The 23,593-nt window shown below is 48.3% G+C and overlaps 1 protein-coding gene across 3 annotated transcripts in view; it reads left to right on the forward strand.

Moving 5' to 3' along the window:
* KYNU (kynureninase) overlaps positions 1-23,593 on the forward strand; it is a 271,837-nt gene that overhangs the window by 103,968 nt on the left and 144,276 nt on the right. The window contains exon 1 of one of the 3 annotated variants that reach the window (XM_075317170.1): positions 19,473-19,532. The exons of 1 other annotated variant lie outside the window; for it this stretch is intronic. The gene's annotated coding sequence lies outside the window, so the exon portion shown is untranslated. Of the gene's footprint in view, positions 1-19,472; positions 19,533-19,642; positions 19,693-23,593 lie in introns of those variants that run through there. One more of the 3 variants, XM_075317169.1, reaches the window with a different exon arrangement.

Below are 23,593 nucleotides of genomic sequence, written 5' to 3' on the forward strand. Positions count from 1 at the left end.
TTTATCGTCGGGGTCACGGTGTTTGTGACGCACATCCGGTGTCGTTAGCGACATCGCAGCGTGTGACACGTACGAGCGACCTTCAACGATCACAAAAGAGGTAAAAATCGTTGCTTTTGGAGAGGTCGTTTATTTACCAAAAATCGTTGTATGTGCAGTAACGAGGTTGTTCCTCGTTCCTGCGGCCGCACACATCGCTATGTGTGACACCGCAGGAACGAAGAACATCACCGTACCTGTGTCCACCGGCAATGAGGAAGGAAGGAGGTGGGCAGGATGTTACATCCCGCTCATCTCCGCCCCTCCGCTTTTATTGGGCGGCCGCTTAGTGACGTCGCTATGACGCCGAATGAACCACCCCCTTAGAAAGGAGGCGGTTCGCCGGTCACAGCGACGTCGCTAGGCAGGTAAGTATGTGTGACCGTTCCTAGCGATGTTGTGCACCACGGGCAGCGATGTGCCCATGACGCACAACCGACGGGGGCGGGTACGCTCGCTAGCGAGATCGCAGCGTGTAAAGTACCCTTTATTTGAACTTGATCTCGGAGCACAAACCCAATTGGAAGTCAATGATTGGGCAGTTTGGCTCTCCATTCACATATAGTCAGCCAAAAACAGAGTATTTCCAGGGAATAAAGAGCTTTTTTTTCTACGCACAACATCCGAACACATTGTTTTTACCGTCAGTAAGAGCCATTCGGAGACTGCAAGCTGCTCCCACTGGGCCAAGCACCGACCGTACCCATGCACGCTGATGCTCGGTCACGTGGTTAGAATACATACAGCACCTGAACTCCGACGCTGATTGTTTGTAAAGTCCATGTTCAATATGACCCCTGAACTTTACAGTTTTGGTTCGCTCATCTCTATTGGGAAAATCTAATTTTGGCAATTTACTAAGCCTGAACTAGAAGCAGGGAGTCAACTACTTGGACAACCCCTTCTTAAGCACTATATTTCCAAGTGTAAAAGGAAAATAACACATATTAATCTAACAATCCGGCACCATTCCAGTAATGTAGGTGATTGGTCTCCTCTGGCAGTTGAGTGAACCCAAACGGTAAAGTTCAGGGTTTGAATCCCGATACCGGGTTTCCGGGGTTCAAACTTGAACACAAATCTTTTTTTAAAACAAATCTGTGTCTGATGCTGTTCATATGCTAACCTCTAATTGAGCATTGCTGTGCTCGGGTACGCTCGGTGCTCGGACCAGTGCGAGCCGCTTGCAGTGTCTGAATGGCTCTCACTGGGGATAAAAACAACATTTTTGGATGCTGTGTGCAAATAAAAAAAATGCAGCCGAACATTGACTTCCAGTATACTGGTTACTGAAACTGACCCCTTTGGTTCTTTACTTATATGAGGTTAGGGCTCCGGGATCAATTTCAGGTCAAGTCCAGGTCCCAAATTAAACCTTTAGCTAAATTACTACTTAAGGCGGCGAACCCGAACTCCCACAGGTCCGCTCATCTCTACATGTGAGCATTGCGGCCACTAATGGGCTGCTTCGCTCACACTTCCTTTGGTCAAACTTTGGATGTCCAAAGAAAGTGTGAGAACTGCAATCCATTAGCAAATGCTCATTGTCTACAGTGCTCACATGGCAGGTCAATGTTGTGCGAGCCATAGATAACTAGTACCCACAATTACTGGAACAGTATTGGTGTAGGTTGTAGGTAGTGAGTATCTGTAAGTTTTATTTAAAGTTTTATAATTTAGTATTTAAGTGAAAATCACTGTAGTGATCTGAAATGACCTCATGAGGTCACTCCAGGTCACAGCAGCGGGTCACACAGTAGTGTGTGAACCACTGTAGGCATCATGAGTTCACCACAAGTCAGTGCCCTGGGTGATTCTCACTCCAATTATCGTGAGAGCCCACGCCAATGAACTTTGGTGAACTCATGAGTTCAGCTTAGTTCACTGCTATTGGTTCTCACATAAAGTATTTCGAGAGCCCTCTGTCTAGAGCTGAGATGGCAAGAGGACATGACTCCAGCTACTGATTGGCTCCAGCAGGGCACGAGAGACCTGCCTCTTTAAGTCACAGACAACACTTCTTTACTACTGCAGAACTATAACCAAGAGAAAGAGGTCCTGTGTGTGTGTGTGTGTGTACACATATATATATATATATTCACTATATAACACTGAATGCGTCCTTTAGTGCAAAGCTGAGCCGGTAAGTGCTATGTTCACACCCACCCACACTAGCGTCATGGTGAGGGAGGGGAGAGGCGAGGAACCATCCACCCACACCACACGCATCATGGTGAGGGAGGTCAGCAGCATGCGGACATCACGTCACCTGAAGATGGCTGCACCTGTACGGAGGCTGCTGACTGGCATGCTGTGGTGCAGGGCATTGACTGCTGGGGCCCGGTTTGAAGGATGGAGGTGTTTGGTATCTGCACCGGGGAATGTGGGGTCTCTGTGGAGGCCGCATGTTGCTATGTGATTAAAGAGGCCGGCAGTGGTGTCTCAGATCAGGACACCCATGTAGCACGAGGCGGAGGATCTGCTTAAGCAGGTACAGCAGTGCGGGGGCCAGCCGAGGTTACTGACGTCACTGCACCGACCACAAGGGTGCACGCTGCTGCTCTCTGTTATCTGCGAATACAAATACACACACTGCCAATTCAGTTATGTCACTTGTGGCGACTACACACGCATACTGTATATATATATGTTCATGCACTATAGTCACTATATGATGCTGAATGCATCCTTCTGTCCCAGGCTGGGATAGAACCGTTTGGCCGGCAAGTGCACAGATCTAGGTTCACCTTGTAGTTAGATTAGTTAGATTTGTCAACAAAATGGCGCGAGAATCAGCGCGTGAGTAAACTGCCATCTCCAGAGCCATTTTATAGAAGATACCGTCTCTGTCAATATCACCAGTCTCCAGTTTGTTTTACTTGATATTCGAAGACACAGTGTCTTCAATAAAATGGCGCTCAGTTGGCGGTATACGCATGCGCTGATTCCGGCACCGTTTTATTGAAGAATTTAACTATAACATGAACACAGCAGTGTGCATACGCCGGCCATAGGGATGATGATTGCGGCCACAGCGCAAAATTTAAATAAAGGGGAGGAAAGCAGAAGGAATAGATAAAGAAAGACCCTGACCACAAAGTCCCACCCTGATCCTGAATCATTGAAACCCTGGTGTAGAACGGGTTCGATAGCTAGTGCCTTAGCTCCTGGAAAAACCTCCACACAGAATGTCCACAGGCCCGTTATTACCATCTTCAACTTCCAGCTGACCTTCACTTTGACAATGAACACATGCACTCAGGTCTCCAGTAAACAAACATCTTTATGGTGGTCATAAGGTGCGTAGCCCAGCAATCTCTTATCTCCTCAAAGACATCCTGCAGAGTCAGAGCCCAGTGAGGCCACTTCAGTACTGTCCATCCACAGTCTCTTCTGAGACTCCCTTGGTCAGACCGCTTCATTTGCTACTGCTCTTTGGCTCTGGCCTAGTTCTCTCCTCATTCGCATTATAACTGGGTACTTCTACTTTCTAGGTGGCTTCAGCCACACACTGACTCACTTCCTGCAAGACGCTTCTATATAAAACTTTCTGTTTATTACAGTATTGTGTACATCATACTGTTCTGGGGGCACTGTGGAGGCATCATAATATGTATAGGGCACTGTGCAGTTATTTCTTGGTGTAGCACCCCAGGGTTGCCACAGTAACAACACAAAGGGTTAACCCCACACAACACTAGCACCTCCTGGCCAGAAGGGGGAGACCAAGCTGCTTCCCTGTATATTCTGGTGTGGAGAGGAAGTGGTCAGTTCAGTTTGTTTCTTCAGTCAGTGCAGAGGACTGAGGGAAAAGGATCTCTGCAGGTTGGAGCTGGCTCTAGCTCACCACAGGATCCGCTGACCAATTCCAGGCCTAAGCCAAGGGTCTGAGGGAAGGAGACAGATTAATCAGAGGAACATACCTGGGAGAAAGAGTATTGCTGAACTCACTCCAGTGGAGTGCACAGAACGGAGGCCGGATCCGAGGCTGAGCAGATTACACACAGCACAGCTAACAAAGGAGAAGTGACGATCCCAGATCTTTCACCTGTACCACAGACACAGCAACACACAGGAGAGTTCAGTAACATACAAGTGAGGACTCAAGTTGCCTGTCAGGTCGGTACGTGGGAGGAGAACAGGGCTGGCTGCCTAGTTTATACAGCAGCAGGGCCACACAAGCACAGTGCAGAAAAGGGAGCCAAAACGGCCCGGCTGGGTGGGAGAAACCCTGAACCCTTCACAGACTCCATGGACAGTACTCTGCTGAATACCATCATCAGTAAAGGACAAAGAAACTGCAAAACTGTGAGTCTGCTTGTTTATTGTGCTCGTGTCCTTCGCTCCCCCCCATAGACTATTATCACACTGCCCCGGGGAGAAGGCTCTACCCATGGGGAGCCGTCCCATCTCAAGCTGCCATCCATCACCCCGGAGGTTCTGAAGCAGCGGTGGTCATCTCTGATTACATTCCACGGGTGGCGTCACGAACATAATCCCCCTTTTTATTGTGGAACCAGGGATCACAGACCGGGTCACGACACCGTGATCTCCTTTTCCAGAAGTGACTCCTTGGCCCGGGTCTGAGTATCCCCTTAACCCCTGGCGACACATTGGGGCACTTTGGGGGCATCATAATTAGTGGGGGATACTACGGGAACATTTTACTGTGTTGGAAGCACTGTGAGACATAGTTTGTTGGGCAATTGTCAGGGCAGCATATTGTTGAGGGGGTGCTGTTGGGGCATCATACTATGTGGAGGGTAGTGTGCAGTCATCATATGCTGGGGCACACTGGGGGCATATTGGGGGCATCATACTATGTGGGGGATACTATGGGAATATCATATTGTGCTGGAAACACTGTGAGACAAAGTTTGTTAGGCCATTGTCAGGGCATCATACTGTGCTGGGGCACTTTTGGGGGGGCATGTAGAGGGGTATGTAGAGGCACTATAATATCATCATACAATGGAGGGAATGCACCGTGAATTATAATACTAAGGGGTACTTTGCACGTTGCGACATCGCTACTGCAATATCATTGGGGTCAAATCGAAAGTGACGCACATCCGACGCCAGTAACGACGTGGCAACGTGTAAAGCCTAGATGCGCCGATAAACAATCGCAAAAGCGTCGTAAATCGGTGATCTGTGTAGTGTTGGACATTTTCATAATGTTGCACCTATAGGAGATACGATGTTGTTCCTCGTTCCTGCGGCAGCGCACATCGCTGTGTGTGAAGCCGCAGGAGTGAGGAACATCTCCTTACCTGCCTCCACCGGCAATGCGGAAGGAAGGAGGTGGACGGGATGTTTACATCCCGCTCATCTCTACCCCTCCGCTTCTATTGGCCGCCTGCAGTGTGACGTTGCGGTGACGCCGCACAACCCGCCCCCTTAGGAAGGAGGTGGGTCGCCGGCCAGAGCGACGTCGCAGGGCAGGTGAGTGCGTGTGAAGTTGCTGTAGCGATAATGTTCACTACGGCAGCTATCACAAGATATTGCATTTGCGACGGGGGCGGGGACTATCGCGCTCGGCATCGCTAGCATCGGCTAGCAATGTTGCAGCGTGCAAAGTACCCCTAAGGGTCATCTTATGATGTTTGGGATGTACTTTGGGGATGAAGTGTGTTTGGAATGCACTTTTGGGCATCATACTGTAGTAGGTGAGAACACTGAAGGGCTTTGTGTTAATATTTATGTGTGGGTCTTGAGACAGAACAGTAAAAAGTTTGTTACTGCTCATATGTACAACGACCCACTTGACCACACCAAAGATATATATTTATTTATTTTTTTATTTGCCCAATTTGGACTTTTGCTATGTGGCCCCATCATTTCTACGTACTCTCCTGGCTAGAATTTGACGTGTACATGTTACAGCTAAATGTACACCTGTAAAGGCTTCAGAGCTGAACTCTCCCAGCATTTCTCACTGCATTTATACCTGCACTGAGTTATTTTCCTAATAGTTTACAAATTTTAAAGTGTAACCTTTACACCGAATGTTATACTGAAACCTCACGGAGAATAAAATGGCTCCATAAATACAGCTTTAGAGTATATTATGTACAATGTATAAGGTTTTATCCCCCCAGGAATCTGCAAGCAAATATATGGTTGATGCCAAAGCAAGGGTTAACCCGCAGCTTCCATTTTGTGCTGATTGCCGTATTGCCGTACAGCCTTTTATCCAGCCTAATTCGAAACCTCTTCATCACAGGAGACAGGTAAACACTTTGGGCAGCTCGGTGTATAAAATGTTCTGGTAGCATTATTGCCTTTCATAGCTCAAGGTGGAGAGCTGAACTAGACCCAGGGTGCTACAATTAAAATAAAAGTGCACACATTTCGCCTTAATGCTAAATGAGACTTGCGGTGGCAATCCCTCAGACGGCCGTTACCGCTCCCATTGCTGGGGGAATCGCATCATTCCTACACTTCTGCCTGATTCTGCAGGAATAATTGCCCAACCTCCCCCTGCTGTAATTGAGCAGATTTTCATTCCTAATGGTAAACATAATGTTTGGGAAAATTGTTCAGAATATTCTCCACTGGCTGCCTTGTGCGCCATTCTCTCAGACTTTAACTATTTCTGAGCAGTCTACTTTTTTATAGCATATATATATATATATATATATATATATATATGTATATGTATATATATATATATATATATATATATATATATATATAATATAAAGCTGAGTGTATGTATGTGTGTGTGTGTGTGTGTGTGTGTGTGTGTCCGCTAAAGGAATCCGCACCGTCGCATTTTACAATCACAATATTTTAAATAGATACCCCATGTGACTCAGGGAATGTCATAGACTATGTTTTGACGGGAAAATTTAACCCCACACTTTACAGTTACTCTCCAAAAAACCTGCTTTCACTAAAGTCAATGGGGCTGTTGGGTTATTAATAGGAGCTGTAATTGGTTGCTATAGGACGAAAGGAAATTGTTAGTATAAGAAGCTTATGTGTGGGGTAATAAGATGTTAGTGGGGAAACGGATAGACAGAAAGAGGCAGACAGAGACAGACAGACAGGGAAAGAGACAGGGAAAGAGACAGAGACAATGAACAAGACAGGGAAAGAGACAGAGACAAGTAATAGACGGGGAAAGAAACAGACATGCAAAAAGACAGAGGTGGAAAGAGACAGAGGTGGAAAGAGACAGAGGTGGAAAGAGACACACGGGGAAAGAGACAGATCTGGAACGAGATAGACCTGAAACGAGACAGATCTGGAACGAGACAGACCTGAAACGAGACAGACGGGGAAAGAGACAGACGGGGAAAGAGACAGACGGGGAAAGAGACAGACGGGGAAAGAGACAGACGGGGAAAGAGACAGACGGGGAAAGAGACAGACGGGGAAAGAGACAGACGGGGAAAGAGACAGATGGGGAAAGAGACAGATCTGGAACGAGATAGACCTGAAACGAGACAGATCTGGAACGAGACAGACCTGAAACGAGACAGACGGGGAAAGAGACAGACGGGGAAATAGACAGACAGGGAAAGAGACAGATCTGGAACGAGACAGACCTGAAACGAGACAGACCTGGAATGAGACAGACCTGAAACGATACAGACGGGGAAAGAGACAGACGGGGAAAGAGACAGACGGGGAAAGAGACAGACGGGGAAAGAGACAGATCTGGAACGAGATAGACCTGAAACGAGACAGATCTGGAATGAGACAGACCTGAAACGAGACAGACGGGGAAAGAGACAGACGGGGAAAGAGACAGACGGGGAAAGAGACAGATCTGGAACGAGACAGACCTGAAACGAGACAGACCTGGAACGAGACAGACCTGAAACGATACAGACGGGGATAGAGACAGATGGGGAAAGAGACAGACGGGGAAAGAGACAAATCTGGAACGAGATAGACCTGAAACGAGACAGATCTGGAATGAGACAGACCTGAAACGAGACAGACGGGGAAAGAGACAGACGGGGAAAGAGACAGATGGGGAAAGAGACAGATGGGGAAAGAGACAGACGGGGAAAGAGACAGACGGGGAAAGAGACAGATGGGGAAAGAGACAGATCTGGAATGAGACAGACCTGAAACGAGACAGACCTGGAACAAGACAGACCTGAAACGATACAGACGGGGAAAGAGACAGATGGGGAAAGAGACAGATCTGGAACGAGATAGACCTGAAACGAGAGAGATCTGGAATGAGACAGACCTGAAACGAGACAGACGGGGAAAGAGACAGACGGGGAAAGAGACAGATGGGGAAAGAGACAGATGGTGAAAGAGACAGACGGGGAAAGAGACAGACGGGGAAAGAGACAGACGGGGAAAGAGACAGACGGGGAAAGAGACAGACGGGGAAAGAGACAGACAGGGAAAGAGACAGACAGGGAAAGAGACAGATCTGGAACGAGATAGACCTGAAACGAGACAGATCTGGAATGAGACAGACCTGAAACGAGACAGACGGGGAAAGAGACAGACCTGGAATGAGACAGACCTGAAACGATACAGACGGGGAAAGAGACAGACGGGGAAAGAGACAGACGGGGAAAGAGACAGACGGGGAAAGAGACAGATCTGGAACGAGATAGACCTGAAACGAGACAGATCTGGAATGAGACAGACCTGAAACGAGACAGACGGGGAAAGAGACAGACGGGGAAAGAGACAGACGGGGAAAGAGACAGACGGGGAAAGAGACAGACCTGAAACGAGACAGACCTGGAACGAGACAGACCTGAAACGATACAGACGGGGATAGAGACAGATGGGGAAAGAGACAGACGGGGAAAGAGACAGATGGGGAAAGAGACAAATCTGGAACGAGATAGACCTGAAACGAGACAGATCTGGAATGAGACAGACCTGAAACGAGACAGACGGGGAAAGAGACAGACGGGGAAAGAGACAGATGGGGAAAGAGACAGATGGGGAAAGAGACAGACGGGGAAAGAGACAGACGGGGAAAGAGACAGATGGGGAAAGAGACAGATCTGGAATGAGACAGACCTGAAACGAGACAGACCTGGAACAAGACAGACCTGAAACGATACAGACGGGGAAAGAGACAGATGGGGAAAGAGACAGATCTGGAACGAGATAGACCTGAAACGAGAGAGATCTGGAATGAGACAGACCTGAAACGAGACAGACGGGGAAAGAGACAGACGGGGAAAGAGACAGATGGGGAAAGAGACAGATGGTGAAAGAGACAGACGGGGAAAGAGACAGACGGGGAAAGAGACAGACGGGGAAAGAGACAGATCTGGAATGAGACAGACCTGAAACGAGACAGACCTGGAACAAGACGGACCTGAAACGATACAGACGGGGAAAGAGACAGATGGGAAAAGAGACAGACGGGGAAAGAGACAGACGGGGAAAGAGACAGACAGGGAAAGAGACAGATCTGGAACGAGATAGACCTGAAACGAGACAGATCTGGAATGAGACAGACCTGAAACGAGACAGACGGGGAAAGAGACAGACCTGGAATGAGACAGACCTGAAACGATACAGACGGGGAAAGAGACAGACGGGGAAAGAGACAGACGGGGAAAGAGACAGACGGGGAAAGAGACAGATCTGGAACGAGATAGACCTGAAACGAGACAGATCTGGAATGAGACAGACCTGAAACGAGACAGACGGGGAAAGAGACAGACGGGGAAAGAGACAGACGGGGAAAGAGACAGATCTGGAACGAGACAGACCTGAAACGAGACAGACCTGGAACGAGACAGACCTGAAACGATACAGACGGGGATAGAGACAGATGGGGAAAGAATCAGACGGGGAAAGAGACAGACGGGGAAAGAGACAAATCTGGAACGAGATAGACCTGAAACGAGACAGATCTGGAATGAGACAGACCTGAAACGAGACAGACGGGGAAAGAGACAGACGGGGAAAGAGACAGATGGGGAAAGAGACAGATGGGGAAAGAGACAGACGGGGAAAGAGACAGACGGGGAAAGAGACAGATGGGGAAAGAGACAGATCTGGAATGAGACAGACCTGAAACGAGACAGACCTGGAACAAGACAGACCTGAAACGATACAGACGGGGAAAGAGACAGATGGGGAAAGAGACAGATCTGGAACGAGATAGACCTGAAACGATAGAGATCTGGAATGAGACAGACCTGAAACGAGACAGACGGGGAAAGAGACAGACGGGGAAAGAGACAGATGGGGAAAGAGACAGATGGTGAAAGAGACAGACGGGGAAAGAGACAGACGGGGAAAGAGACAGACGGGGAAAGAGACAGATCTGGAATGAGACAGACCTGAAACGAGACAGACCTGGAACAAGACAGACCTGAAACGATACAGACGGGGAAAGAGACAGATGGGAAAAGAGACAGACGGGGAAAGAGACAGACGGGGAAAGAGACAGACAGGGAAAGAGACAGATCTGGAACGAGATAGACCTGAAACGAGACAGATCTGGAATGAGACAGACCTGAAACGAGACAGACGGGGAAAGAGACAGACCTGGAATGAGACAGACCTGAAACGATACAGACGGGGAAAGAGACAGACGGGGAAAGAGACAGACAGGGAAAGAGACAGACGGGGAAAGAGACAGACCTGGAATGAGACAGACCTGAAACGATACAGACGGGGAAAGAGACAGATCTGGAACGAGATAGACCTGAAACGAGACAGATCTGGAATGAGACAGACCTGAAACGAGACAGACGGGGAAAGAGACAGACCTGGAATGAGACAAACCTGAAACGATACAGACGGGGAAAGAGACAGATGGGGAAAGAGACAGATGGGGAAAGAGACAGACCTGGAATGAGACAGACCTGAAACGATACAGACGGGGAAAGAGACAGATCTGGAACGAGATAGACCTGAAACGAGACAGATCTGGAATGAGACAGACCTGAAATGAGACAGACGGGGAAAGAGACAGACCTGGAATGATACAGACCTGAAATGATACAGACGGGGAAAGAGACAGATGTGGAAAGAAACAGACGGGGAAAGAGACAGACGGGGAAAGAGACAGACGGTGAAAGAGACAGACAGGGAAAGAAACAGATCTGGAACGAGATAGACCTGAAACAAGACAGACCTGGAATGAGACAGACCTGAAACGATACAGACGGGGAAAGAGACAGACGGGGAAAGAGACAGACAGGGAAAGAGACAGACAGGGAAAGAGACAGATCTGGAACGAGATAAACCTGAAACGAGACAGACCTGGAGTGAAACAGACCTGAAATGAGACAGACGGGGAAAGAGACTGACAGACAGATAGAGAGAGACAGATATTTAAACACTGAGATAGAGATAGACAGACAGACACAGAGATAGAGAGAGACAGAAACAGAGATAGAGACAGACAGACAGACTGATACAAAGACAGACAGAGAGACTGATACAGACAGACAGAGACAGACATTAGAGACAGACAGAGACTGGGAGAGAGACAGTTACTATCCTGGGTAATGCCCAGGTACAACAGCTAGTGTGTATATCTATATATATATAATTGCCTTATTCTGTCTGTCTGTCTGTCTGTCTTGCTCCAAAATTGTGTCACCGTGACAGTGTCACCGTGACAGTGTCGTTAGCGTGACAACTGTTGGATTGGCCGCTGGGCTCGGCCTGGCCCCGCCCCCCCCCCCCCCCACGGATTGGCCGCTCACCTCGGCCTGGCCCTGCCCCCCGTATGGATTAGCCGCTCGCCCCGGCCCTCCGCATGCATCGCCCACTCCAGCGTACACCGGCTCCCGGTACACATGTGCAGGGAGCCGGCATACGCTGATGCCTCGCCCGCTCAGCCCAGCTCCAGCGTACACCAGCTCCAAGTACACATGTGCAGGGAGCCAGCATACGCTGACGCCTCGCCTGCTCGCCCCCGCCACACGTTGGCACACTCGGCCCCGCCCCCGGCGGACATAACCTTGCGATGCTGGGATCGTGATGGAGCCGGTGTACGCTGGTAACCATTATACACATCGCGTAACTATAGGAAGCGGTTCCCTTAGTTACCCGATGTGTATCATGGTTACCAGCGAACACCGGCTTCCGGTACACATGTGCAGGGAGCCGGCATACGCTGCGATCAATAATGAAGTGTCATGCAGCGGTGAAAGAGATAAAGACACTGCAAGACACTTCATTATAGGCAGCGGGCACCCCCAGAAGAGAGAAGACAGAAGAAAGAAGACCCCGCAGTCATACTCACCAGACGCCGACCGGGACCAGGTGAGCGCATCAAGGTCCTGCAGCGGCGGAACACACACACACACACACACACACACACACACACACATAAGAACAGACACACACACATCAGATCACACTCACTCACTCTCACACACACCTCACACACACATCAGATCGCATCCACACACTCACAACATCCAGTGATATCGCTTACTTCTCGGCGGCAATACTGTGCGTGCAGTGACCTTCCAGGACCTGCCGGAGGATCACATGGCCGGAAGCATGTGGTATCTCCGGATGTTGTGAGTGTGTGAGCGCGTATGTGCGATATCGTCAGTGTGTGTGTTTGTGTGTATGCGATCGAATGTGTGCGTGTATGCGATCGGATGTGTGCGTGTCGGCAGAAGGCAGAGGAGCACGGCGTGCAGCACAGCTGCTGGGACCGCCCACCGGAGGGCACAGGGAGAAGTGGGGTGTGAGTGTATGCGATCAGATGTGTGCGTGTATACTGTTTGATGTGTGACTGTGGAGCACGATGGGGAGTGCGCAGCTTGGGGGATGGAGCACGATGGGGGGTGTGCAGCATGGGGGATGGAGCACGATGGGGGTGCGCAGCATGGGGGATGGAGCACGATGGGGGGTGCGCAGCATGGGGGATGGAGCACGATGGGGAGTGCGCAGCATGGGGGATGGAGCACGATGGGGAGTGCGCAGCATGGGGGATGGAGCACGATGGGAGTGCGCAGCATGGGGGATGGAGCACGATGGGAGTGTGCAGCATGGGGGATGGAGCATGATGGGGGTGTGCAGCATGGGGGATGGAGCACGATGAGGGGGGCACAGCATGGGGGATGGAGCACGATGGGGGGTGCGCAGCATGGGGGATGGAGCACGATGGGGGGTGCGCAGCATGGGGGATGGAGCACGATGGGGAGTGGGCAGCATGGGGGATGGAGCACGATGGGGGTGCGCAGCATGGGGGATGGAGCACGATGGGGGGTGCGCAGCATGGGGGATGGAGCACGATGGGGGGTGCGCAGCATGGGGGATGGAGCACGATGGGGGGGTGCGCAGCATGGGGGATGGAGCACGATGGGGGTGCACACCTCCCCCCAAATCACACACACACAGCGCCACACGCGCTCCGCACAACACACCACACACACACTGGGAACCACAAACACCGCCCTACACAGACACCTACACACAGACAACGCCGCACACACAACACCCAACACACAAACACCGCGGCATACACAAATATACGCACATACCGCACAACACACACTGCACAAAACATACCTCCCCCCAAAACACACACGCGCACTCCACACCCACACAAACCGCGCAACACACACAGCACCACACACAGACAACTCTGTAGACATACAGCGCTCCACAAACAACGCAACACACACAACGCAACACACATACAACACCGCTCTCACACCCCCCCACACCCAGACAACACCCAGAACATTTACAGCGCCCTACACAAACACTGGCAACTACACACAACAACATCGATATATATAACAAAAAACATACATTAACTACACAATAAATTCTAGAATACCCGATGCATTAGAATCGGGCCACCTTCTAGTGCATATACATATATATATATATATATATATATACCAAAAAGGCATCAAATTTCTTTCTTAAAAAACCTATGATAAAGGAACAGAAGCGCAAAAAATCATATGTGATGTGTGTCCCCTGCATCCTCCATGGTGGTTAATACATCCATGGTAATTAAGGGGTATTCCGTAATTGATGTTTAACATGTTGTTTGAAATTTTAGTATCATGATGTGACTATGGAATAGTGAAGGACAGGGGCTTCTATGCTATCTCTATCCTCAAGGTTACTCCTGATAGTGGAGATGCCTGAGCCCCGTCCCTAGCTATCATCGTGATTAGAGATGAGCAAACCTGAAGTTAAGTGTTCAGTACAAACTCAGACTTTCAAGAAAACAGAGTTCGGGTTAGTAGTTCGGGTGCTTTATAAATGCAAACTAGTCGTACAAGCATCGGTGTGCTGGGGTACGCTCGGTGCTCAGCCCAGGGCAAGCCGCTGGCAGTGTTTGAATGGCTCACACTCGGGGTGACAACAGCATGATCAGTACTCCCCAAAAAAATGGAAAGAAACACTGCCAGCCCTCCCCTGGAAATGTTCTGTTTATGACTGGCTGCATGTGGGTGCAGACCCGATCTACCCATCAGTGACCTCAAATAAAGTTCAGGTCAGGTGCAGGTCCAAAACCGAACTTTAAAAAAGTTCAACTGGACCAGCAGAACCTGAACTTCCATGTGTCTGTTCATCATCACTCCTAACCAGAAATAATCTGATTCCAATCTCACACCATTGAAGGAAGGGGCAGAAATGAACTGAAAAAAAACAAAAAAAGAGAGACAATGGAAAACCAAAATGTTGACACACTGCACACACAGGAGTAGACAAAGAGAGACTCAGGAGAAAAGCAAGAACAGGAAGGTAGCTACAAAGAGTAACAAGAGTTAACTCCACAGCCACACTCAGCAGCAAGTAGCATAATCACCAGATAGTCTGGATCACAACACCTCACCAGACCAGCTAAGATAAACTATAGCTGGTATAAAGATGGCCAGTGGGACTCTGCACACGTGCCCTGATAACTGGAGGACATACAAGCCTGTCATTGCTGCTCAGTATTCAGTGTTTCACATCGCTGTTGCATCCTCTGTCCAAGAATTCCAGTTTGGTTTCACTAATAAAATGCCTGGCATAAAAGGAAGGATCTAGCCAACATATTTAGGAAGGAAGCAGATGTTACTGGCTCCCCACAACATGTGATCAAAGGAGACTCACAAGCAGACCAACAGAGATTAACTCTTGCTAGCCTGCCAATGAACTACCAATCTACAGGTCGATAGCCAAGTCTGCCTGCATTGATCACAGACAAAAGATGAAGTTACCAGGCGGAGAGTCAGAATCAGTAGTCTGAACAGCTCCCAACACTGCCATGACAGTCGACGAAGCTTGGAAAAATCACCATGTGACATTTAACCCCAGCCCCACCCATAGCTGCAATCGTTGTAGGCTATTTATGATCATGGTTTGCAAAAATCTTATATCTTTGTATATCCCCTAGTTTGTCAGGACATTGTGCCATTAATGACACTGAGACCGCCCTAATGACATAAAGGGGATCTCTATTTCCTGATTCTATCATACCGTATGCAGCGGTAAGGAATCAGTATTCTCCTCATGTTAAGCTGGGATATTCACCTGACAGGTATTTATGGCATATCCATATAACAGGGAGAAACAGTGGATGGATATCTGTCTCTATATTATTTACAGGGAGAGAGTAGAACACAGTTGTATCTGTGCCTTTATTATTTCCCATGACAAAATGTGAACATTGCAGCTAATCAATGGCCACTGATTGGCTGCAGCATTCACGTGAGGCTCCTCGGGATGTTAATCCCAGCCAATAGACACTGGATCAAAATATTGATTTCTGAATCTTCCTGATATAAAACATTATTAGTATTGTTGTTTCTAAATGATTATGAACTTATTTTCTTTGCATTATTGGAGGTATGAAAGAATTGTGCGTTTTTTGTTATTCTGACTATTTCTCATTTTCAGAAAATAAATACAATACTTGTTGCTTGGAAATTCGGAGACGTCGTCAGTAGTTTATAGAATAAAAGAACAATTTACATTTTACTCAAAAATATAAAGAGAAAAATCTGAAAAACTGACAATTAATTTTTCCAAGAGCTGTATGTGCATATATCACACGAGACTCACTAATGCAAGTGTAAAGGCCACTGTACATCGCAGTGAAACGCACAAACGACCGTTAACGATCAAAATTTCTCACCATATCGTTGATTGTTGACGCGTCATTCTATTCCCAATTATCGTTGCTGTTGGAGGACGCAGGTTGTTTGTCGTTCCTGCGGCAGCACACATCACTATGTGTGACACCCCGGGAACGAGGAACATCACCGTACCTGCGGCCGCCGGCAATGAGGAAGGAAGGAGGTGGGCGGGATGTTCCGCCTGCTCATCTCCGCCCCTACACTTCTATTGGGCAGCTGCTTAGTGACGCCGCTGTGACGCCAAACGAACCGCCCCCTTAGAAAGGAGGCGGTTCGCCGACCACAGCGCCCCCGCTAGGCAGGTAAGTAGTGTGACCGTTCTTAGCGATGTTGTGCGCCACGAGCAGCGATTTGCCCATGACGCACAACCGACGGGGTGGGTGCTTTCACCAGCGACATCGCTAGCAATGTCACTGTGTGTAAAGTGCTCTTAAGAGTGTGAGAAAACAAAACATCGGACGGCATCCGTTTTTTTCTCGCACCCTTAGACTTGTATTGGCAGAGTTTCATAGAACATTTTTTAAACTGATAGCATGAAAGTAAGGATAATGAAATTTCATTGCAAAATCTTCAGTTTTACTCAAATTGCTTTGTGCAAAAATAAACACACCCCACATCAAAAACTACTACATCTAGCACATCTCCTACAGCTAGCATTTTGCCTGACATCCATGATTTTTAAGGACAGCACTTAGGGGCACTTTGTACACTACGACATCGCGAGCCGATGCTTGCGATGCCGAGCACGATAGTCCCTGCCCCCGTCGCAGCTGCGATATCTTGTGATAGCTGCTGTAGAGAACATTATCGCTACGGCAGCTTCACATGCACTCCCCTGCCCTGCGACGTCGCTCTGGCCGGTGAACCGCCTCCTTCCTAAGGGGGCGGGTCGTGCGGCGTCACAGCGACGTCACGCGGCAGGCAGCCAATAGAAGCGGAGGGGCGGAGATGAGCGGGACGTAAACATCCCGCCCACCTCCTTCCTTCCGCATAGCCGGCATGAGCTGCAGGACGCAGGTAGGAGATGTTCCTCGCTCCTGCGACTTCATACACAGCGATGTGCGCTGCCGCAGGAACGAGGAACAACAGCGTACCATCGCAGCAGCGTAATTATGGAATTCCCCGACACTACACCGATGATACGATTATGACGATTTTGCGCTCGTTAATCGTATCATCTAGGATTTACACACTACGATGTCGAGAGCGATGCCGGATGTGCGTCACTTTCGACTTGACCCCACCGATATCGCACCTGCGATGTCGTAGTGTGGAAAGCCGCCTAAGTCTTTTAGGCCTGGAATAAACAAGTTGGCAATATATTGCAACAACTATCTTTTTCCATTCTTCCAGAACAACCTTTTAGAGCCCGGATGTTGGATGCAGAGTGATGACAACTTGTCTCTTCAGAAGTTAGAACTCCCCATAGGTGATCAGTTGGGTCAGATCAGGAGACACTCGGCCACTGAATCACTTTCACCCTATTCTTCAGAAATGCAGCAGATGTGTGTTTTGTAAAATTGTCATGTTGGAAAAGTGCACGTCTACCAAGGGCAGTGCTATACTGGCACTATCAGGCTGATTCTATACATACCTTTAGTTGTGAGTTTGGATGTATAAGTTTTGAAAACACAAGAAAGTAAAATTTGCAAAATCATCAGCTTTTTGAATGACAGCAGCTGCAGCAGCTGATAGCTGTGGTGGGTATTCATAGTTACCCCCTCCCCTCGTTATTTATGTTTATTCTATTATAGAATCGATTAACTTTATGACTAAAAGGACCTGTGCTGATGTCATATCCATGTGACCAAAAGGGGTGGGGCCTCAGCCAACATAGCTGATAGCAAGAAGCAACATTTTTCTGTTGGCTGAGGCCCCGCCCCTTCTGGTCACATGGGTATGACATCAGCACAGGTCCTTTTAGTCCCAAAGTAAATCGATTCTATAATAGAATTAGTATAAATAACAGGGGGAGGATGGACAGGCAGGGGGACAGGAATCAATATGGATATCCACCCCAGCTACCAGCTGATCGGCAGCTGCTGTCATTCAAAAAGCTGCTCATTGTACAAACTTTATTTGTGTTTCAAAACCTATACATCCGAGCTGACAACTAAAGGTCTGTATAGAATCAGTATGATAGTGCCAGTATAGCACTGGCTTAAGGCCTTGTTCACACACTGCGTTTTTACCTGTGTTCTTGGTGCGTTGTTGCTGCAGAAATTCTTGAGAAAATGGCTGTAACCTTTCGGCAGACATTCCCCAGCAAAACCTATTTAAAAAAAAATAGCTGTGCACACACTGCGTTTTTTCTTAAGAACATTTTTTCTGCAGAATTTTTTGAGAAAAAGAATGAGCTTGTTGCTTCCTTTCTGCTGGTAGCTGCGTTTTTTGCCATAGATAATGGTAAAAAAAAACCCGCAGGGACCAACCTGCGGAAAAAACGCACCAAAAACGCATCGAAAACGCATCAAAAACACTGTAAAAATGCATGCAATTTACGGTACGTTTTTTGACCGCAAGTGCGGTAATCTTGCAGACTCAAGAAATTTCTTGAGAAAAATCCTTTTTCTAGTGTGAACAGAGCCTTAGGTTATATAGGAAAATCCAGGTGATTGGTGCACTTTAATAATCAATTTATAGGCATCAATAAATATATACTGTATGTACATTATGATAAGACCAAATTGTGATTTTTTTTTTTTTTTTTGTAGTGATTCCCACCTAATGCCAGGATAATACTTGGACCCCTAAATAATTGGAGTGACTTTTGTTACAATGTATCACTGGACTTTTACACAAAAGTCCATGTGTTATTCCTAGAAAAAAAAATGTAAGGGTATGTGCGCACGTTGCGTACTAGCCCAGCACCGTAAAAGGTGCGCTTCAGAGCGCAGCTGAAAAGCTCCGTTCTGAAGCGCATGGTGCCGGAGAGAACGTGCGCTCTGCCTGCAGCTCCTGCCATAGACAGAGCAGGAGCTGCCGGCAAAGCGCACGGAAGAAGTGACATGTCACTTCTTTTTGCGCAGCGCTTCGGCAGCAGCCGAAGCGCTGCGCTCTAAAACGCCACGTGCGCACGGCCCCTGCACAATCTCCATAGACTGTGCAGGGGACGCAGGACGCATGCAGTTACGCTGCGCTACAAAGCGCAGCGTAACTGCATGAATTTACGCAACGTGCGCACATAGCTTAATTGTGCAAAAAAAGGTGTTTACAAACTTCCAGCTTTCCTTGTGCCTCATTTTGCAAACTAGAGTCCAATAACCTTTGATACTACGCAGGTATTTGCTGACAAATGGGGGTGGTATTTAAAGAGCCATACCTGCAAAAGTTATGCCAATGCAAATTATCAGGACAGGAAGAGATACCTTGTAATTCTGCATTGTGAGCTTAGTCTCCAGCTTTTCATACTCCAGGAGGAAGGTTTGTACAGTCATATTAACTACTGTATGCAAGAGGCGTTACTTAGGGTACGAGATCAGTGTTTTATAAGTCAGTGCACCCTATAGAGAAGACTAGACGTTGTCATGTATCTTATGGCTAAGAACAAGGTGGGATGTTTACACACGTATACTGCGGACAGGTATGTGCTGTATACCATTACAGTGTGTATATTAGATTCCTCAGCATGGAACTTGTGTCATCAGTATTTTTCATTGCGCTGCAACTTTTCCTGTATTGAATGAGTGCTCTGCTAAACCAATAGAACGTTCTGCAACATTGTAGCAGCTGTGCAACATTTGTGTATATATATATATATATATATATATATATATATATATATATATATATATTTACAAATATGGAGACAACTAGCACTGGCTTCTGCAGTGTTGAAACAGTACTGGAACAGTAAAACAGGGAGGGTGACAGTTATTTACACATACATGGTTACCGGTTACCATTTTATTAATCCAATATTATATTAATTTTTAGTTTAATGGACAGCCCCTTGTGGAATGGAAGCAATATTCTTCACAACTGAAAGCAACGAAAAATCTTTAATAACCAGCAGAGGCGTAACTAGAGTTTGATGGGCCCCGGTGCAAAGTTTGGACCTGGGCCCCCACACATACACCAACACTTGGGGTACGGGATAATGTCCCATGATCTGAAATCCCTCTATCAGCACCCAGCTTTCCTATGTTCTGATATCCATCTTGTCCTCGTCACCCAGCTTCCCCATGCTCTGCTATACATCTTTCCCTCAGCACCCAGCTTTCCCATATCAGAGCATGGGAAAGCTGGGTGCTGAGAGATGTATAGCAGAGCATGAGAAAGCTGGGTGCTGAGGGAAAGAGCCTTTTTCCCTCAGCACAAAACGTTACTATCCCCTGCTTGCATCTTTGTCCCCCCTCATATATAGTTATCCAAATACTATAATGGCCCCCACATAGCCTTCCATATAGTATAAAGGGGACCACATAACCCTTCATATATTAGAATGCACCTCCATAGTCTTCCATGTATTATAAATAATGCATTTCCCATAGTTCTCCTTGTATTAAAATTCACCCTATAGTACTCCATATATTATACAGCACCACATAGTCCTCCATATATTATAATGCAGCCCTATAGTCCTTCATGTATAAAGTAGCCCTCCAATTATTATAATGAATTTCCCATAGTCCTCCATATATTATAATTCACCCCATAGTTCTCCATATATTATAATAATGCAGCCCATAGTACTCCATATATTATACTGCACCACATAGTCCTCCATGTTTTATAATGCAACCCCATAATCCCATATGTATTATAATGCAGCCCCATAAACCTTCATACTCCTCCATGTATAATGCACCCCTATATTCCATGAATAAGGTGTCCTTCATGTATTATGCAACCCCATACTCCTCCATGTAAAATGCACTCTATAGTCCATGTATAAGGTGTCCTTCATGTTTATTATGCAGCCCCATAGACCTCCATGTATAATGCAGCCCCCTAGGCCTCCATATATAATGCAGGCCCATAGACCTCCATGTATAATTCAGCCCCCCCAGGCCTCCATTTATAATGCAGCCCCCCAGGCCTCCATGTAGAATGCATCCCCCCCAAGGCCTCCATGTATAATGCAGCCCCCCATGCCTCCATGTATAATGCAGCCCCCCCATGCTCCATGTATATTGCAGCACCCCCATGCCTCCATGTATAATGCAGTCCCCCCAGGCCTCCATGTATAATGCAGTCCCCCCAGGCCTCCATGTATAATGCAGTCCCCCCAGGCCTCCATGTATAATGCAGCCCCCTAGGCCTCCATGTATAATGCAGCCCCCTAGGCCTCCATGTATAATGCAGCCCCCTAGGCCTCCATATATAATGCAGCCCCCTAGGCCTCCATGTATCATGCAGACCCCATACCTCAATGTATAATGTAGCATCCCCAGGCCACCATGTATAACCAGGCCTCCATGTATCATGCAGCCCCCCAGGTGTTCATGTATAATGCAGCACCCCACATCTCCATGTATAATGCAGCATCCCAGGCCTCCATGTATAATGCAGCCCCCCAGGGTTCCATGTATCATGCAGCCCTCCAAGTCTCCATGTATAATGCAGCACCCCCAGGCCTCTGGCCACCGTGTACTCACTGATATATAAAAAACAAACAAACAAAAAAATAAGCAAAAAATACTCACCTCTCTCTCCTTGTTCCACCGCTGCTCTGTGCTCACCTTTCTCCTCCATTCCCCCACTGCTCCGTACTCACCTCTCTCCTCGTTCCCATGCGGCTTGGGTAAGCATTCTTCTATCCTGCTCTCTGTGTTCTGCATGACTCAGCACAGCAGTCACACAAGAGTGACATCACGGCACAGGCACAGGGGGAGAATTATGGACCATGGAGTGGCGCGGGCCGCTCGATGGTTTATCATTGCTGTGTGCAATGACGGGGGAGGGGGCCTAGTGCTGCCGCTGACACCAGGCAGGTGGGCCCGGTGTCAGCGGTGGTGGCACCGGGTCATATAGCGGCCTGGTGGTCTGCGACAGAACAGCAGGGCTCCTCTCTCACAGAAAGGAGCTGGCTGCTGATCTGCAGGGTGGCCACGGGCCCTTAACCTGCTGGGCCCGGTCGCAATGGTGACCTCTGGGACCGCAGTTGTTACCTCCCTGCTAACCAGGCATTCCCTCTTCATTGAGTTATGTACATAGTAATTCATTTAATGCATGGAAAGAAAGGACCCAACTTAGGTTTAGTTGACAGGTCCAGTAATTATCCGATAGAACGGATCCAGTAGCAATCTGTTGTCAAAAAAGTTTTGCAAACTTTTTTGTCCGTTACGAAAGCATTAATTTTTGCAGAATTAGTTTTTTAAACATGGAAATCTATGGAAAACGGAAACATTAACTGATTGCTACCCGTGTGTCCCCGAAAATATGACACTGTCATATTATTTCTTGCACCAAAAAATGCGCAAGGGCTTATTTTCGGGGTAGGTTTTTTTTCTGGGAAACATGGGTTGGGGGTAAGTTTTCCCCCTCCAAAAACGTAAGAAACCCCTTTCCCAGGAGAATCATACTTATGAGTCCCTGGACGTCTGTATCGGTCCCAGGTTCCCAGGTTCCCACTGCAGGTCCTCACAATCCACTGTGTCCCAGTTCTCCAGACCAGTACGGTATCATCGGATGTGTATGTATGTGTGCTGCCCCCGCGTCAGCAGCCTGCCACCGCTGCTCGGATCCGGATCCACGGTAGCTCGAGGGGTCTCCGGACCCGAAGGGTCGCGGTCGTGTGGCCTACCCGGAAGTAAAGGGGGGTTATAAACAGGGGATTGTATGGACAGTTCGTGATGCCACCCGTGGTATGTGGTAAGATGGAGTACCACCGCTGCAATGGGGAATACCCGGTGGCGATCGTGTGGGCAGCCAGATGTTTAACCCCTCCATGGGTAGGGGGAATGCCCCGGGACTCGGTATTGGTGACAGGGAGGTGCCGTTGGGACGGTCGGGGATCACTTTAGTACTCACTCAATCCAATAACACTGACACCGACAACCGTGGTAAACCAAAGTTCGTAGTACCGCTGCAGCAGGGAGGGAGCATGCCTGGATCCTGTGCCCGATGGTGTTGCTTGTTATCCTGTGGCCTTTTCCGTGGCACCTCACTTCTAACTGGTCCCTCTAGCTTAGAACTATCGGGTCCCACTCACCAGTATGGCTAACTGGGTGAGCTTGCTCTCAGGGTTCACCCTTGGGATTTTCTGGACTATGTAGTAGGAAAGTCCTATCCCCCACGATGCGCTAGTACCCTGATTTTGGAGCGGGTGGAGAATGGATCTTGAAGGCTCCGTCCTCCTCGGGTAAATTGTTAAGACGCTTGAAGCATCTTCTCGACCTAGGGTCCACGTACCCCGTCGTGCCCTAGCCCCTGCCCGGTGATGGCACATGGCTGCCGGCTGTCCTCCTTGACAGATCGTGCCCCTTGGCAAGATCCCCCTGCGACCGGGGTCCAGCTCCTACTAGGCCCAGACCAACGTC

Source organism: Anomaloglossus baeobatrachus, chromosome 7, assembly GCF_048569485.1.
Source record: "Anomaloglossus baeobatrachus isolate aAnoBae1 chromosome 7, aAnoBae1.hap1, whole genome shotgun sequence".
NCBI classification, from domain to species: Eukaryota; Metazoa; Chordata; class Amphibia; order Anura; family Aromobatidae; genus Anomaloglossus; species Anomaloglossus baeobatrachus.